The sequence below is a fragment of the Rhea pennata genome, chromosome 2, assembly GCF_028389875.1.
Source record: "Rhea pennata isolate bPtePen1 chromosome 2, bPtePen1.pri, whole genome shotgun sequence".
Taxonomy (NCBI): Eukaryota; Metazoa; Chordata; class Aves; order Rheiformes; family Rheidae; genus Rhea; species Rhea pennata.
In genome coordinates this window covers 44,672,561-44,690,247 of record NC_084664.1, presented here as the reverse complement: position 1 = coordinate 44,690,247, position 17,687 = coordinate 44,672,561, and the positions used below count along the sequence as shown (strand labels likewise).

Here is a 17,687-nt window from a genome sequence, read left to right as displayed (position 1 = left end):
AATAGCTGACATAGTAAAACAATTTTGCAATTTGTACTACCTTCCATATATTATACTTTCAGAAAAGAAAGCAGAGAAGAGACTGGAATTTCTCCCTCTAGTTTCTCAGACCATAGGGCCAATGTAATTCTGTTGTCTTCATTACATTATTTTTCCCCAGAAACAGTAATACTCCAAAAAGATTAAATTAAATAATACTTAAAAAAAAAAAGTCATTTTTAATTTCATTTCAATACCATCTTGCTCTTCCAACAGCCTCTCAGATGTGCAGGAAATGGCTAAATGATGTGCCTTTATTAAAGGGAAGTGCTGAGGTATCTCTGCATGTTGTTCCCACTCCCCCAAAGTTTGCACAGTCCTCACTCGGAGCATATTTTTCTGCAAGCGAAAATGGCTTCGCCAGAGCCTCCTTTTATCACAGAAGCTGCAACAAAAACGGCACTTACAAGACATAATCATCTCTGCTCACGGTATCTCCTGAACTGTAAACACGGTTTAAAAACTGCAGGCTGCGGAGCTCGGCCGCGTTATCTAATCCTTTAGAAACCCCATCCCACCACAAACAACCGGAGCGCCGGTGCCAAGCAGCGCCATGTGCTCCCACTCGGCAGCCCGCTGCCTCCCGGCAGGCGCAGGGCGTCCCGGGGCCACCGCCGCCGCGCAGGGCCAGCGCTCTCGGCGAAGACGAGCCGGATTCCCCTTCCTCCCCCCGAAATTCCCTCCGAGGGGCAACGGGACCTTAGCTAACGCTGCCGCAGCCCAAGCGGCCCAATTCCTGCTTTCGCTCCCCCTCGCCCCGACCCTGCCAGCGGGAAGATAAAAGCACAGGAAGGAGCGGTTCCTCGGCAAGGTGCTCGCGCTCGCCGGCGGGCTGCTCGAAGGATCGCCTACCTGCGCGAGCGCTGCCAGGCCCCTTCAGCGCTGTTTTGCTTCGTTAGCACGGCAGCCAAAGCACGCGCGTGACTCCGCATCTGCCTTACAGGACAGCGCTGCAACAGAACAGGCTTTGACAGCCAGCCCTGTTGTAGCAAGGACGGCACAGATCTTTTTTTTTTCTTTTTTTTTTCTTTCTTTTCTTTTCTTTTTTTTTTTTTAATCTTCGTTTACTCAGAACACGGTAATTTGAGCTAACTAGAAAGCAATTCTTTCCTTTTTTTGCTAACAGCGCTGAAGACTCCTGACAACACATGGGAGCGGGAGCTTCACTCAAAGCGGCCTTGGAAGCGGCAAGATGCACTATCAGTTTCACAGCTTTAAAGGACTGGAATGCGAGCATCCCTTCACACATTTTCATTTCCACCGCCGGTAAAGAGGCACCACCGCACCCGCTGCGCTCATGCAGCCAGTCTGCACCATGTTGTCATCCTGCCTTGCGAGGGCGACTCCGTTACAAAGAGGTGAATAAATCTGGGAGAGACGAGAGTACAACTGCAGGGTGTGCTTTCTGCCCCAAATCCTGCCGGATCTCACTGCGTTTGACCAACCTCGCCCTCCGGTACGTCTTACTGCTGCGCTCTGCAAAGAGCCGGCAGTTTCTTTCTTTCTCCTCCCCTTTTCTCCCCCAGTTGGCTCCATCCAACTTAAATTCTGTAATAGGTTCAGTGAGGATTGTATCACATTTTCTGAAAACTGCGTTAGTCATTCCTGTCTCTGCTAGTCTCTGTCCCCACACTCTACATCTCATTTGAAATGTTGAACCACAGAGCATTTAAGTCGTAACCTGCATTGATTTTTAAAATCTGCTTGTAGAGAAAGAGGAATCCTCCTCTACGGATCAATTTACAAGACTCTCCTGGCAGTAAGGTCACACATATGGGAACAACCTTCCGCAGCGCCGTTACTCTGGAGGGCCTGATCCAGCTCTCCCACTGAAATCAGCTTTGTCGTCGGGAACAGCATTGGCCGGGAAACCCTGTTCACGGTTATCTGAGACTCAAAAAATACATTTCAAAATCATATGTAGAAGAGGAGAATGCTCAAGGTTTTATCATTTACTATTTCTTTAAATTACACAACATCAGTAAAGAATTGCTTGTATGTGACAGACAGGCATACTGTAGAAAACTTTCATTTTTACTCAAGAACTATCTGTGCAAACACAGCACTGATCAGCTTCATTCAACAATTCTATTATATCATAAATCACATATGCAGCAAACACTGCTTCACTACCACATCACTTTTCATTCAGTAATTTCCATGTTCTCTATAAACTTTACAAGCTCTCTGAGATGTAAATGAGCATCTATACAGGTATGGAAACCAGGGCAGAAGATGTTATTTTCCATTGCCCCAAATCATATATCAAAGCAATGGCAAAATTGGTGATATAATTAAAATTCTAAATCCTGTATTTCTACGTAACTGGTAGACCCACTGGCCACTAAGTATTTGGCACTGCTGAATTCAGATGTCATTCCTTATCAAGTGGCTTATAAGGACACACTTATTATTGATATAATTCTGCCCCCAAACCATCCTATTTTTTAGTTTCTTATTAACATGCACGTTGACTCAGCCCTGCAGTATAATTCATTAAGTACAAAGATACTGAGGGTATAAGGACTGTATGCCACAGCCTGACCAAAGTATGAGGCCTTTTGATTGAGGCTCTAGAACATGCCTGGATGCTCTTTCGTCCAGGAGCTTCCTAATAACATTGTTGCATCCAGGTTCCTATTTTCATCTTCTCTTTGTTCCTTTCAAATTTTCTGGCTGGAATGCAGCATCAGTTTTGAGAGGAAACAAGATTTTGTTCCCTAGTAAGTGGCAGGATGGTATGCTGGCACACTTAATCACAAAGGTGGCAACAATCTGAGTTTGCTTGAGTCTTAAATTTCAGGGATTAAATGTCAAATTTAGGATTTGAAAAGAGAATTTTCATATTGTTCCCACGTGAATAACTTGTTGCAACACCTAGTAATTTTTACAGCATTGACATATATTAGTCCAGCATAGAAATATAAAAATTTTTGCTTGCTTCAAGTCAGACATGACTTCCAAACACCACTGGAAGCCATGCACTGCGGTACACCTTAGCATTATCCACATGGAGATAAAAGTCATGTTGCGTTAGACCATACAAAATGAAATCACAGGCCACATCCAGCCTGCAGATTGTGTCCTAGCAAGCCAGATGTTATGTGACTGATTAACTATCAGCCTTCTAGGGGAATGCAATGAGCAGACTGGTAAATGTTCTCTACTCAAGACTGACCCAGGGAAGAAAACAAAAAAAACAAACAAACAAAAAAAAAACTTATTTTAGCTTATGAAACAGAGTTACACTGCATTTTCAATGGCTTATGGGCAAGGTCTCACTCTCATTGATGCGACTTGCAGATGGACAAGAAAAGCAGTACCAGCTCACAGGAGTGAGCAGTACTCTGCAAGTCCTCAGTCCGGAGCAATGCACGGGTGGGCATACAACACACACTCACATAATCAGTCAAACCACATCAAAGCCTTCAAATTAGCAAAGACTAATCATAAAGACTGAAGACACCCTTCTAAAAGTAAAGCTACGCTTACTGCCTACAGACACAGCACCACCAACCTGAATGGGATTCTGGTGGGAATCTAGTAATAACCCTGGGAATAAAGGGAGCACAAGGGGAAAGGGAGAGAGATCTGGAGCATGAGGCAAATTGGACAAGGAAGAACGGGTAAATCTCTGCAGGCCTTTGCACACATAGAGCACTTAAGGCACTCACAAATGCTAAATCTAAGAATGCAAAGGCACCGATTGGACATGCTAGCTTTCTGAAATGCCTTTTCAGTTTTAATCTTTTGATATAGAAAAAAATTTCTACAGCACAATGGTTAAAAATGAAGCGCGAATTTCTTTAACAGGTTTCTGTGACAGAGTGTGGGGAAAGGCCTTGCAAATCACATTTGTCTGGGATCTAATGAATACCTTAGAGAAAGCTAATTCACATTTTTGTAAGAGGGTCTGAAGACACTGCTTTTCAGGTTTATCTTATGCGCATCAAGCAGTTGACACTACCATAAACGCTGCAGTGTTAAAGTATTGTGAATCTGCACCATTTGGAAGCACTGTGCTGTACAGCTGAGGACTTCAGACAGAGTACAAGGGGAGAAGGACATTTTGGGGGTTGCTACTTAACTGTCAAGCAACACAGTGCTCCTTACTGTCTGTACAAGCATTTTGGGAAATGGTCCCTCAGTGTGGTAGGTCAGATAATGTATGAAATGCTAAAAGCTCAGTAAATTCCACCAGATGAGGCTGCCTCAGTTTTCACCACGACTACTGCTCCTGTTTTCCAACCACCTTAATTTCCTTCATGTGTCTCTCATTTTTTAACCTCTTAAAGAGGAATAGTGTTGATTTTTAAACACTCTGAAGAAACTCATTGTGCAACGTGCATTAACTGTTTGTCTCGCTTTTCTCCACCTTCACTTTACGGTCACTTGACATTCCATTGAAATCACTGAAATTTTAAAGCTCTCCAGCAACACAGCAAAACCTTTCATCAGCACATACTTGAAACGTTAGGCAGAACGTCTAGAAATCTACCAGATACATAGAATAGCGGACATTTAATAGTGCACCCTTGGCAAAATAAAAGGCGGGGAGAGGTTCACTTGTGCTACACTACCTTCTCCCTCCACCTCCACACCACGTGAGCATATAGAAGCTTTATAGATTTATTATTATTATTATTCCACTACTCTGTAAAATATTGTTTGAGACTGATGCTTCAACTTCCTTAAACACTACTGAGCCAGTTTTGCTTGGATTTGTTTATGGACTGAAGTTATCAAAGCAGCTAGTTGCAGCAGCATGTCTCAGCAAAATAAGCCTCCATCTGAAGGCCTCGTGCATCCCACAGATGCTCACAAGACTGCTACTCGGATGCTCATGTTAAACCACTGGATGAGCAGCCTCACGAACCCCTCCAGCTCATTAGCCCCTTGCATTTGGCAATCATTTATATTTCTGGATAGGTTTTGATTATAGCTCAGTAATGTTAGACAAAAAATAATCAACCGTAAGTGCATTTGTTACAAGCAGGAACCCCAAACCTGCAATATGAACATCAACTATGCTTCCCTAAGTGACAAGGGATCCCTCGAGGCTCAATTAGTTGCCACTATTTGCTCCATTTCAGATGTTAGTAGTCCTAGTCTTTCTAAATGGATAATAACTACCAATAACCATTTACAAGCAACAGTTAAGAGTTTTCATACTGATGCCAATAACTTCTCCCAAAACTGGGACCAAACTGGAGCACTCCTTATTTCAATTGCATAGATAATTACTTCAGTGTGTTCCATTTCCATATAATTTACTTTAGTAAATCACCAGTTGCCACACATGTGAATCTAGAAGTTTACAGAAAAAGCACAGCCTGCAATGAGGATCCTGCCTGAAGCTGAGAGAGGAATTTAGCACACTCACACGTGCACACTCACACCTGCATGCACATACACACTTTCAGATAAATTTCCTCTCCACAGCCTAGATCCAGGAGCAGTGGTTAATGATGGATGAGATCATGTTAGCTCAGAATATCCGCCCATACCAAGTGCAACGCACACAACATGGGGAAGGAGCCCTCAGAGCCCCATCTTTTCTAAAGCAACTCCTACTCCCTATCAATTATAGAGCTTTGCCTGCCAGAAACAATGTAAATGTGGCAGATACTGGAAGAAATCATCACCACCTAATGACTTATTGTATATTAATTAATTGTTGCACATTCCTGTGACCACACGTGTGGTTTCATTGCTCCAACCGTCACCTGTTAGGTACACAAACCCAGACAGGAGCAAATGAAAAAATAAAACAGAAATGACTTGTCCCAGCACACTCAGAAAATGATTAGTCAGAACAGAGCCTGGTATCATCTTCTGGATGTTGACAAAACATGCAGATGTCTGACAGTGTGCAAAAGGGAAAACCTCCAGAAAACTTCCAGCAGAGGCATCTTTGCTGATCACAACAGTGAAATTGTCATTTTATACTGTTGTGAGCAGGACTAGAAATAGCCAAGTTCTGAGGACTAGAGGTCATTAGAATTACAATGAATAGTAATTCTAAAGTCAAGTGTGTTGGACTGTTCACAAATGCCCTTAAAAATATTTCCTTCATTCTCTGGAATCCCCTCCGCCTTTTTTTTTCAAAACCTCAACTGAGTGACATTTTTGTCTTCCATTTTATTTATTTATTAATGATGGCTTGACTCATTCCAGTTCTGCTAACCAGTATCATTTATATACCAGACAGACAGTTTTGTGGACTCATAAAGAAATACAATCAACAGTATTTTGAAGATGATACAAATTTTGCCTGTATTAATACTGAAGGATTGACCTTGCTTAAGTTCCTCTGACTTAAGACTCATCCTGGAAGTGAAACCTTGCTCTTCAGACTTATTCAGCTCATTTTTAAACCCTTTTGCACCACCTGCATCCCTCTTCCCCAAGGTTACACAGCTTGTGGCAAAGCAGACACACGGAAATAGAATAAGTAAAGTCCTTTTACAGCTGTTACCCTGAGTCCCAGTCAGGAGCCAGAAGCAACAAAAATAAAATGAAAGAACATATTTTTTAAAATCATACATCCAACTCATCTTTGCAGTTAAAAAAAAAAAAAAAAAGTCAAATTCTCCATTGGAAAATGGCAATGTGAAACAATACGGTGGTGGGACACAGCGCTTGCTTGGTTTTTTGTGCATAGTACTTAGGTACTCTAATTAGAAAGGGAGAAGGGGAGTGAGAAAGAACAATACTTTCATCTTTCTTCAGAGACGCACAGAGATAGAATTGAATAGGGCCAAGGGAAAAGAAGAATAAAAGCGACGTCTGTTTTATATTACACTCTTTCAAATGCATACTACTTTAAAACGAAGTATCTAAACGTAGCATCTGTAAGAGTCGACAAAGCACGGGGATCCAGCCAGCAAGGCTGCTGTTCCTGCCACGCTCTTCGGCCCCCAGCTCCTGCAGACACCGACTTGAAAACGACGAGAAGTGGAAGCAGCGGCCGGACCGCTCGGGAACGCCGATCCCTCTCTCGCTGAGCGGCGGCTCCCGGCAGCCGCATTCAGCCGCGCAAGGTAAAAAGCGTTTCAATCCGCGCGTCCCTCTGGTCTGTCTGAGCGCAACGTACGCCTTCAAACAGCCCTCGGTAAACAGTCTCCTCATCACTCCAGCCTAGACTGAATTTTAATCAAGGTCCTTTAAATGCCATTGAACAAATCCATATACTATGGATTGCTTCTTGTATGCCTCTGGCCAACCGCTATTGGACGGTCATTTATTATTTTTAGAAAGCCAAAACAATCCGAAGTAGTAGTACAAATTACAGTCCACGTAGAAGCTGGGTGCAAGTAATTTCCGGTGATTTAGTATTGCACGTGAATAAACCTCTTAATTAATCCTTTAAAATGACACAGGGGGTGCACCCATTTGTTAGTCACATGAGAGGAGGAGCTAGATTTATCTCGCAATTAAGCAGCAGTTAATTTTTCAGGCCACACGCTTGTCAAACCTGGATTCTGAAATTCACGTATCGTGCACTAGAGACAGCGAAAGCACAGGGTATGAGAACAGCTCTCAACTGTAATAGCAACAATAAAGAGTCCAAAATTCTAGATACAATGAAAATATCGAACTCTCTGTAAACTATTTCTTTCCAACCCATCGCAGGGAGCGTTAGAGGCGGCGTATGAATTATCAGACTAGGACTATGTTCCCAGCCAATTCACAGGCTCAGCAAAAAACTCATTAGAAAGCGGAGGGGGAAAAAACGTGGTCATCGTTTGACTGCTCTGTTCTGAGAAGAACTATATTAGGGAGGTGTGAGCCAGCAGACTGCTGACTGTTACAGTTCTTTCCATCTCCCATAGATAAGTCAATTAATCAAACTTTGCCTACCACCTGTCAAAAAGCCTGCCTCTGTCCTCTTGTTGAAATACAAAAAGAATGCAGGGGCTCTTTCTCTGCCTGCAGTTTGTCTCTTATTTAAGGAGCAGTTCCAGTCATTTGGGGAAAACATTATTTCATGCTGTTAAACAGTTTTACGAAAATCTCCTCTCCTCTGTCTTTCTCTCCCTGCCCATCAGCTGTTTTATTTGTTAAAGGAATTTCACCTGAAGAGAAATTTCACCATTTCACCCGGGGCTTAGCACAGCCTCTGAGCACAACCTTCAAAGCCGTAGCAGTGTTTCTGACAGCTGACACCTTCTTCCTGCAAACTCCTGCCCGCAGCTTTGGACCAAGCATCACCGTGGGGCACCCTGTGGCTTTTCTAATTAATTTTGGAACGGTGCTTTAAGCCATGGGAGACCACACTGGGCACACACTCATTTTGTGGCATCGCTGAGTTGATCCATGGAGGAGCATTCACATTTGGCTTTGAATCCCTTGCATTCAGGTCTCCAGCACTCTTCCCCAACTTCCATCCCCGATTCCAATCTGGCAGCCAAAGTAACGTGGTCCAGCAAGCACAGGAAAAGGATGTGAATCAGAAAGCCTGTGTGTTCTAATCCCTAATTCTCCTCTGGCAAAGGAGGTGTAAGAGAGAGACTGAAATTTGGCCCAGAATATCCATTTCCCCTTCTGTGAAATGGATAACGCCAACCAAGACATAGCACTCTGACATCCAAAAGAGGGAACTACATGAATTCAAGATACTCATTCTGTCAAAACAAGCAATACAAACGATAAGCCAAATTCATTCGTCCTGCAATTTAGCTCAGGCTGATGGAGTTCCAAGGCACGAGCATCATCCTTTGACTCAGCAATTATTATTTAAGGGCTTGAATTTCAGACTGGACAGGTAGGCTCAGGACTAGCAATTTTTGTAGTTCTGCAAGATCAGACAAGTATAAACAAACTGGGGGTTTCAAGAAATGGAGGTCTGAGAAAAACATTCTCCTAGTCTCTTCATGCCAGAAGAACATGATACAACTCAGAAGAGTAATGTGGGATGGGACGCTTATTATTATTATTGTTACAGGCATTCCCATGCATTGCAGCAAACACTTGTGTATGGTATTAACTGGAGACTCAAGAAGCATTCTGTAAGAAATATGCCAAGTCTTCTTCCCAGCAGAAAGTAAAAAAAGCAGTAGAATTTTCCCTTCAAAAGTCTGAGGAATTGGACTTCTATACACCTGGATCCCAGAAACCTACTGAAAATAAGGTCAGCAATTTCGTTCAATTGCTGATGGCATGATTAGTCAATGTGCCAGTAGCAGCTATTGTTCTTGGCAGGTCTCCTAAAAGAGGGATGTTTCCCAAAAATTTAGAGGGGAAGAGAATGGAGTCCCAGTTTGGTTCTCCTCCAGATTTGAGGAAGGTGTGAAAAGGGATATGTATATAAATCCTCAAAGATTTACATCAGGGATAACAAATGCAGGTTAGGACCATTAAAGGGTCATTATTCTTATTACTCACTGGGGCCAAAAGGGTAACAAAGATCTGGGTATATAGTCATCACAGTATGAGTTCAAAATCCACTGAAATCAATGGAAACACTACTGAGTTGTCTCAGCCACCTCTGAATTTAGCTCTATGATTAACTAGATTGACTTTTATAGTAGTTATTTCTTTCATATTATAGCCCGCTGAAATGCTAAAAATGACCAGTTGTTGAATATAACCAATTCCCAGAATACACTTGTTTTGGATTAGTTTCTGAATTAAGTTCAGACTAAGCATTTTTAGGTCTATTTTTATTTGTGTTGAAATAGATGCTTCAATGTTTTTAGCTGTTTGAACAGCAGCTGTTGCCACAGAGTATTCCAGCATGAACAGGAACTGGATTTAATGTTGTTATTTGGAAAGCAATTAATTTTTTTTTTTTAAAAAAAAAAAAACAACTTCCATGCATATAGTTTTCTTCTAACAGTTCCTAAAACTTCTAAGAGGGAAAAACAAAATGTTCTTGATAAATTAAATTCCTCATACTTAAGCATAGTGAGAGGCCACAAATTCACAAGGCAAAGATATCATTTTGTCTGTGTTTGGAGCTAATAAACTGAATTCAATTTCAGTTAAAGTTGTATCTCTTCCTAATTCGGATTTGCCAGACTGGCTATTCCTGACTAAACTTGTTTTCTTTAGCAGTCATAGCCTAAGGCATCAACTAGACAGAAACCTCCAATCAGAAAATCCAGCATCCTTCATAGTTACAAACCTCTAGACTTTAAAAACATCCTCAGTCAAGCAAGAAACTCTAAGCCACTCCCTGGCTTTTAGGCAGCATCCTTCAATTCATCATAATAAATTTGATGAACTGAATTCTCCCATTTCAGAGAAATTAAAATTTTGGAAGTACAGAAAATTTCTATTTCCATTTGTCTAAACACGAATACTCATTTTCTCTAGTGATCTCAAGGCAATTTTACTGTAACTTATGAGCGAGTACTGCATATGAATTAGCCAAGGTATATACCAAATTCCTGACTGGACGATAAAGATTATAGCCTCCTCGCAAACCTGTCTCCAACCCTGCTATTCCTTTCCACATAAATTTGTTTTCCCTTGTGCATATTATGCCTCCCCTACACATGGCATTGGTGAATAATGTGCATTGAAAAGCCTTACATAATTCAGAGAGTATAAAGGTAGAATTTTTCAGGCCAAATGACTAATTTTAATGGTTCTAGAAACATCAACTTTTAGAGCAGAAACAGGAACCGTAGCTTTTGGTTCCTCCCACTTCATAAACTGGCTGATAAGTACCTCAAAACATCTACACAAATACACTCATCAAATGAGGCAATTTAATGTAAGCAAGATGTTTTTGGAAATAGCTATAATAAAAAGAAAAGTTAGTCTTTGATCCAGAATCAACTTCAGATTCATGTAGGCAGTACTCTCAAAGATTTTCCATGAAAGAATTGTTTCCATTGGCTCTTTGACTTTTGGATTCTTGGAGTTACTCTTCTAAACGATGTTTCTCCAGTTGCAAAACCTGATGATTTCCATTTGTCATACTGATTACACAATGTATACAAGGATTTCAGTTTACAATATAACATTAACTAAAATATAAATAGAAAGTGATGACAGGAACCAATCCAAAATAGCACCATGCACTTTGATGTTAGCTGTGTAGTTTCCACCATGAAATAGTCTATTCCCTCTATTAGATTTTAGCAGAGCTAGGAGTAAAGAAAAGAAAAAAACCTTTCAAACCATTAACATCTCAAGCTCTGCAACATATTTTAGGAGTCAGTGCACCAAAGAACTCATTATGCACATAAAACTTTGCAGAAGATCACCAATCAGCTCCAAAGTCTCGTTTCTTTAGCCCTTGAGCTGAAAATTAGAACATGGCATATAAGGAATTTTCACCTGAAGTTTAAAATGCCTGTATACATAGAAGTTTAATTTATTATTCTAATGACTTTCACAGCTTGAGATTCTCACTGGGAGACATGCCTGTATGCATTTAATAAGGCTGCAGAGATTGGGACTATTCCTGAAGGACTTTCTGAATCATTTCGAAAGCATCTTTTTATAGCTAGCAAAGTATAAATTATGTAAAAAGGCATTTAGATAGATACCATCAAATCTATTTGACTGTTAACCCCTCTTTGTTAGATTAATCTATAAACCTGAAAAGAATCTGCTTTTAGCATTCCAGGACCAGGCTCACATATTTAGACATGAAGATGTAATCATTCAAATAGCTGGGGGGGGAGGGTCTTCACACTGTTTGCTTTTACTCTCCAGAGACCTAAACAGCCCGTTCAGAACAAGTCTTCTGTCCTATGATGTTCATAACCCACAAACATAATTAATGATCCCAGTATTAGATTTGTGAAAATCTAAGTAAAGAGATCCAATGTATTCTTATAGTAAGTGGTCATTTATATCTGTTCTCCTTACTTTTGAAATCTTGGTTTCTTTGGGAAGGCAGGAATAGAGAAGAAATGTTCCTATGAACCATACAAAACATCCACTAACAAAAAATAAAGAGAGTCAATGGCAAAAGAGAGAGTTCTGATTAAGCCATATTTTTTTTCCATAGGCTCTCCCTATAGATAACAAAAGATCAGTGTTGATGCAACAGCTTTCTGTCCCTTTTCAAAAAGGGCATTCCACTGCCTTCGTGGAGATCATGTATCACAGCAATGAATATTAAATAAAGGCTAGACAAAGAGGACAGGAGTGTGAAATTCTCTAGATTGACTAGCAGTGGCTAACTCTGACTCAAAAATTTCTCTTCTCTGCACAAAGAAGTTATAAACAACACACCATCATCTCTGCCATTTGAGGCCAAAATACTCATGAGAATTGTACATCTCTGATTTCAATGCCCTTGAAGCCAGACAAGATCATTGAGCCTCAAACATGAACTGCAGCTTGACTGTAATCCAGACTCAGATCTGAACACTCTCTTCTTCGACCATCTCTAATTATGAGTAACCTTGATTTGCTTTTTAGCTTGGTAAACAGACAAGCTGAGCATTTCTCGCACTCAGGCAGAAGACTAGGTAACACATACATCAAAAGTGCTCTCTTCCCCATTACTGCATGACTTCTGCTTTACAAGGCATGCCCAAAAGTAAAGATCATGTTAATACATTTGACAAGAACACTTTTCTCCCTCCACCATGGAAAATGACTGCAAGATGCTAGCTACAAAGACACTTTGTCAGTTCACCACTCCAAGTGGCCACTTTTCATAGCCGCCAGCTAAGCAGAAACAACCTGAGACTTATGAATACTTATCAGATTGTGTGAAAGTCACAGGCATCACACTGCTGTCTGCCTCTCAATAGCAGGGGACTTCTGGGTGTCATTTGGGAATGAAAGGATGCTGTCATTACTCCAAGAGGAGAAAGAGAGCCAAATGAGACTCCTTGTGAAAGCAGTCCAATGATAGAACATTTTGATTAGAATATATGACACTGAGAAATTGTCTGCTGGCAACCATACATTTTCCCATTACAACAACAAGATACAATAAAAGGGAATTTCTTTTCCAACTCTGATTCTACTGGGAGGTTTCTGAAACCTCAAGTTCCATGAGACAACTGCCTCTAGAGAGGGAATAATATGGGAGAAAGTGTTTGCAGCAAGTATTCTTCCAGGGAACAAAAATAAAAATTTCTTTACTTATACACACTTGCACTGCTTTTCATGCATGTTATTCCTCTGTGGGGTAAAAATCTTACATTTTAAAGAAAAGAGGCTATCAAAAATATTCTTTAGTAGACACATACGCTTCCTAACTTTTATTCAAAAAATAAAATAGTTGGTTGAACATTGCTCATGTGCAGCCAATATCATGGATCTTTGCAAGGGCTGGGAGATGGCAGGCATTAGGGAGGATATTTCTGAGGTGTTAGCATGCGACAGCATTCAAAAGCTGAGCAAACTGCAGCTCAGCCTCTCTGAGCCTTTCACAAGCTGTAAACAGACCTGGGCCCTAAGTCGTGGTGGCTGCTTTGACCACTTGGCTGAGCAGTAGCTGGTAGGTACTGGCAGGTATTCACCTGCCGGTCTCTCTGTCGCTACTTCTCTCACTCAGATTGTATAAATACCCCTTCTATACACATTAAAAAAGCAAAATAATCAAAACACGTCTGTTTCTGTGTTTGGTTGGGCAGTTTAGCAGAAATACGCAACTTTTGCCCTTCCTCTACCAGTGTCTTTCCTTCTCGGTCGTTGACCAGAAGTTCCACCCCGGCATAAAGAGGTTTCCCGCACTCCCAAACAAACGGAAGGATTCAGAAGAGGTCGTCCCACCTTGCGTGCCTTGGCAGGCACCCGAACCACGCAGTCACAGGCAGTCCATCTCAGCTGAGCTTCTGTTTACTCATACAAAGCAGAACCAGTCTGAGACACAGAAAACAGAGGACTTGGACGTGGGAAGCTCCGAAACCAGGACCCACATCCAACCTGGGATGCACCTGGAAACTGCACTGTGACCATCCTCTCCACCGCTACCTATCCCCAAAAGAGGTCGTAGCGGCTATACTGACGAATAGTCCATCTTTTAGCTGAAAATTCGCCCTGCATCTTAGAAACATTTACGTGAAACGTATTGTTGGTTATGCACTTGAGTGGAACAAGTTTAAGCTTGGAGGAAAATGTATTCTGTGGCAAAGCACTCAGCAACTTCTCAACCAGCTTTGCCTGCAACTCTCCGTCCAAGCGGTCGGTCACAGCGAAAATTGGTTTAAATGCCCAGTGAAAGCCCCAGTCAGCCTTAAAACTGAACTGACCTTGGATTAAGTTGAGTCACAGTTTGTAGAAAGCTAATCATGTACCTGCAAGTCCAAACAAAAATAAGAACATAACATTTTCAGCTAGATCAGGGTAGGTAGAGGAAATCAATACTAAATACACTGGAAAATGTATTTTGTATTTTCAAATAGAGAAACTATCCATGGTTGGAACTCAGGTAATGGCTCCAGTGAAAAAAAGAAAGATTACAGCTGCTGCTTCAACTAAAAGGTTTAATAATAATAATTATAAAATAGTTAATTTTTTCTCAACATTTTTTCACTGAACTTTTCAACAGTTCAAGTAAAAAAGTGAATTGTTAAGTATTAAGAAAAAAAGAACAAACAAACAAAAAATCCCCTCAAAACCAGAAGGCAGGGAGCACACAAAATGTTCCGAGCAGAAAAAGGAGGTTTGCTGATCAAAACAACACTTACACGTTAAGGGGCAAGGAGTCATTAACTAAACGGAAAGTTTGAGATTTGTCGGGTTTAACGCATATCAATTTCTTGGCCAATATTTCGATCCAGCCGCGGAGCTGAAAGCCCCGCGGCCGTGCAGCGCCCCTGCTAACGCGCCCGGCACCGGGCCCCCAGCTCTCCGTCAGGTCGCTCCCCGGGAGGCTCGCAGCTCCCGCGCGCCTCGACCCGCAGCGCCTCACTCCAGAGGGGACGCTCAGCGGCGCGGCGCCCGCGGGACGCGTCCCGCCTCGGAGTCGCGGTTTTCCCCTGGGAGCCACCGCTCAGCCCGTCTAAACCCGAGCTCTCGGGGCGGGGGAGAGTTAAGGCTGTGGAGAGCGCGCACGTTTTAGGTCAAGACCGCAGCCGTGCAATGCATGGAGTATAACCTGACGCTAAGAAATAAATACCGATAGGAAAAATCAGATTTCAAATTCAGAAACAGCATTCATCCCATAAATACCCCCAATCCCAGCTACACTCCATTTTAGGCACAGACGAGTATTCGAGCACAGTTCCAGTTCAGCTCTGGCAAGCACGGTCATCCTTGCAAGCTCATGCTATTATTAAATATAGCAATTGATGTATTTGCAGACATGCAAGGAAGTGAAATTCTATAACCAAATCACAATTCATGTAGATGTTCCTCTAAAAAAATAATTGCTTGTAATTGAATTTAGATCTTTTTTTTTTTTTTTTTTTAAAAAAAAATGAACTCCCCCAAAGGTGTGTTAAAATTCCAGCAGGGTAGTTTCAGTACCATTTTGTCACCCTCTTTCCAACACACTTTATTGCCATACACCATAAATGAATTCTATTGAAAAGCAACTGCAGAATGGAAATCTTTGCTGGCACAATGCAGATATCAGACATGCAAGTTAAATAAAGGTCCCAGACCTCCTGATGTAAAATGTGCAAACAGTAAACTGAAAAAAGGAGGGAAAGGAAATAGAAAGGAAATTATTTCTTTTACATTAAAAAGTAACTTTTGTTATGAAAGAGATCAAATCAAATAGCAAAAATTCCTGTGACTCAAACTATATTATATTAATGTGGCTCCACAACAAAGCATGTTGATATGCTGTATAAATTAACTTTCATTTTCTGGAGACAGTAAGTGCCGAATGTTTTGTCTAGCTATATGGACCATGAACAATGTAGCAATTTTATAGCATTCCATTCAGGCATTAAAAAAAAAAAAAAAAAAAAAAAGAATGCATACTATTAATATATCCTGACTAGATTAAAAGTCTTGCAAATGATTTTGCCTGAAATGCCCTAGTCTGAGATCTCCTTTAGGGAAATATCTTCAGCACCAATTAGTTTAATTGACAAGGAAGCCAAGAGAATAGAAGTGAAAAGACAGAGATGGAGTAGACCAGGAAAGGCTCCGCTTCCACGGTCGCTCTCACATCCTGGAGTCTATTTGCTGTTACTATTTGTAACGTTCTCCACCCTAACTATTTATACTACTACCACTTCATGGATATGTTGAAACTTTAAATCATGGGAGACCTGTGTAGTAAAACTTAATAGGCTATTAGCACCGCAGTCATGCCTTGCATTCTTCTTTTCTTTACGGGAACCATCTTCACCACTTGCTGTTCCCCAAATAGCTAGCACATTTTTGGACAATTTTAACGCACCACGACTGTTTTGCTCCACGCTCCAGGGCAGAAACAAAGAGAACAAGTTTAACCTAGGAAGTCAGATAAAAACTGTGAAATCTTCTGTTTTCCCTCCCTCCTTCCCTGCCATGCCCTCCAGAAGTAAACTGAGCTCAGAGTCCGATCAAATCTGTGACACTTCAAGGGCCCCTGTGCAAGAAGGGGGGGGGAAGAAAAAAGTTGTTTCAACCTTGGGAATCATTTGGAATCCACATAATTTACTATTTCCTGTGATTCATCAAACTTCCTTCTTCCCAAGAGTAATTGGTCACCACTTATTTATACACCATAGAGAGGCTTAACTACAAAGGTCAGTCAAAGATTATAAAAGGCAGATTATTTGTTAAAAAAAATTAACGTGGAAAGAAAAACTAAAATGTTTTAAGCAGGAATTCAGTCTGCCAGAAAATACATGGGTTACCATAGTAAATGTGGTGTCACAAAACAGATCTAGGATACAGAAGCCTTCATAAGGAAAATTGCTTGCACACACACTGTTTTGGGGCTCAGCTTCAGGTAAAAGGACTACGAAACTAGGAACATGCAATGCAGTATCTTATACTAGCCTTGGCAATTTTTAAGCACATTTTAAAAGAAAAGGATGTTACGCATATGTACTAACTCTGCCTTGACATACATACAGATGGGGCAAGTTTCACTTGATACTTTTGCAGGAAAAGCGTGTTTGCATTTCTGCGTCTACAAAACAACACATTTGATTCCCTTACAATAAAACTTTTTTTTTCTCCTTTACCATAATAAGAGGTAAGGAAAAGGCAATTATGAAGCTAGAAGCCCAGAGGAGAGAAATAAAAACTAAAAGCTGGTCCTCAAGCTCTGAATTTCAAACAGAACTGCGATCCTAACATTAAACGTTTACTCTAAACATACACACTTCTACTGTACAAACACTAAGAGACTATAGAAATTAAATGTTTTCTCTATCTGAAATTTTGCCCAAGTTTAATTTTCTCTCCACACCTTACAGCCCTATAAAACTCTGTCTATGCAAAGGTGCGAAGCAATATAAAAATGAATGCCTGATTGCATTAATGCCACACAAACTGCAAAATCCAGTTTGTGTGAACAATACTACCCATGCTAAAGTTTTCAGCAATTAAATACTGCGATATAAAATCTCCAATCAAAAGGAAAACCTTGCATATATAAGGCTTAGATACACAGATATACCAGCATACATGACAATACAGCACATGCCATAGTTTACATTAACAGGGAGATGGACAAATTCAGCCTGTTTAAGAACTAGAAAATATAGCTCAGCTCTTATTTTAGGACATGATTAAAGTGTTTCAAATATACTTAACTACTATAACAGGAAAACAAA

The 17,687-nt window shown here is 41.0% G+C and overlaps 1 protein-coding gene across 8 annotated transcripts in view; it reads right to left on the bottom strand.

The window, feature by feature from the left end:
• The window catches only part of RBMS3 (RNA binding motif single stranded interacting protein 3), a 700,426-nt gene that overhangs the window by 375,042 nt on the left and 307,697 nt on the right, over positions 1 to 17,687 (bottom strand). The window contains exon 1 of one of the 8 annotated variants that reach the window (XM_062569358.1): positions 892 to 912. The exons of the other annotated variants lie outside the window; for them this stretch is intronic. The gene's annotated coding sequence lies outside the window, so the exon portion shown is untranslated. Of the gene's footprint in view, positions 1 to 891; positions 913 to 17,687 lie in introns of those variants that run through there. 8 annotated transcript variants of the gene reach the window in all.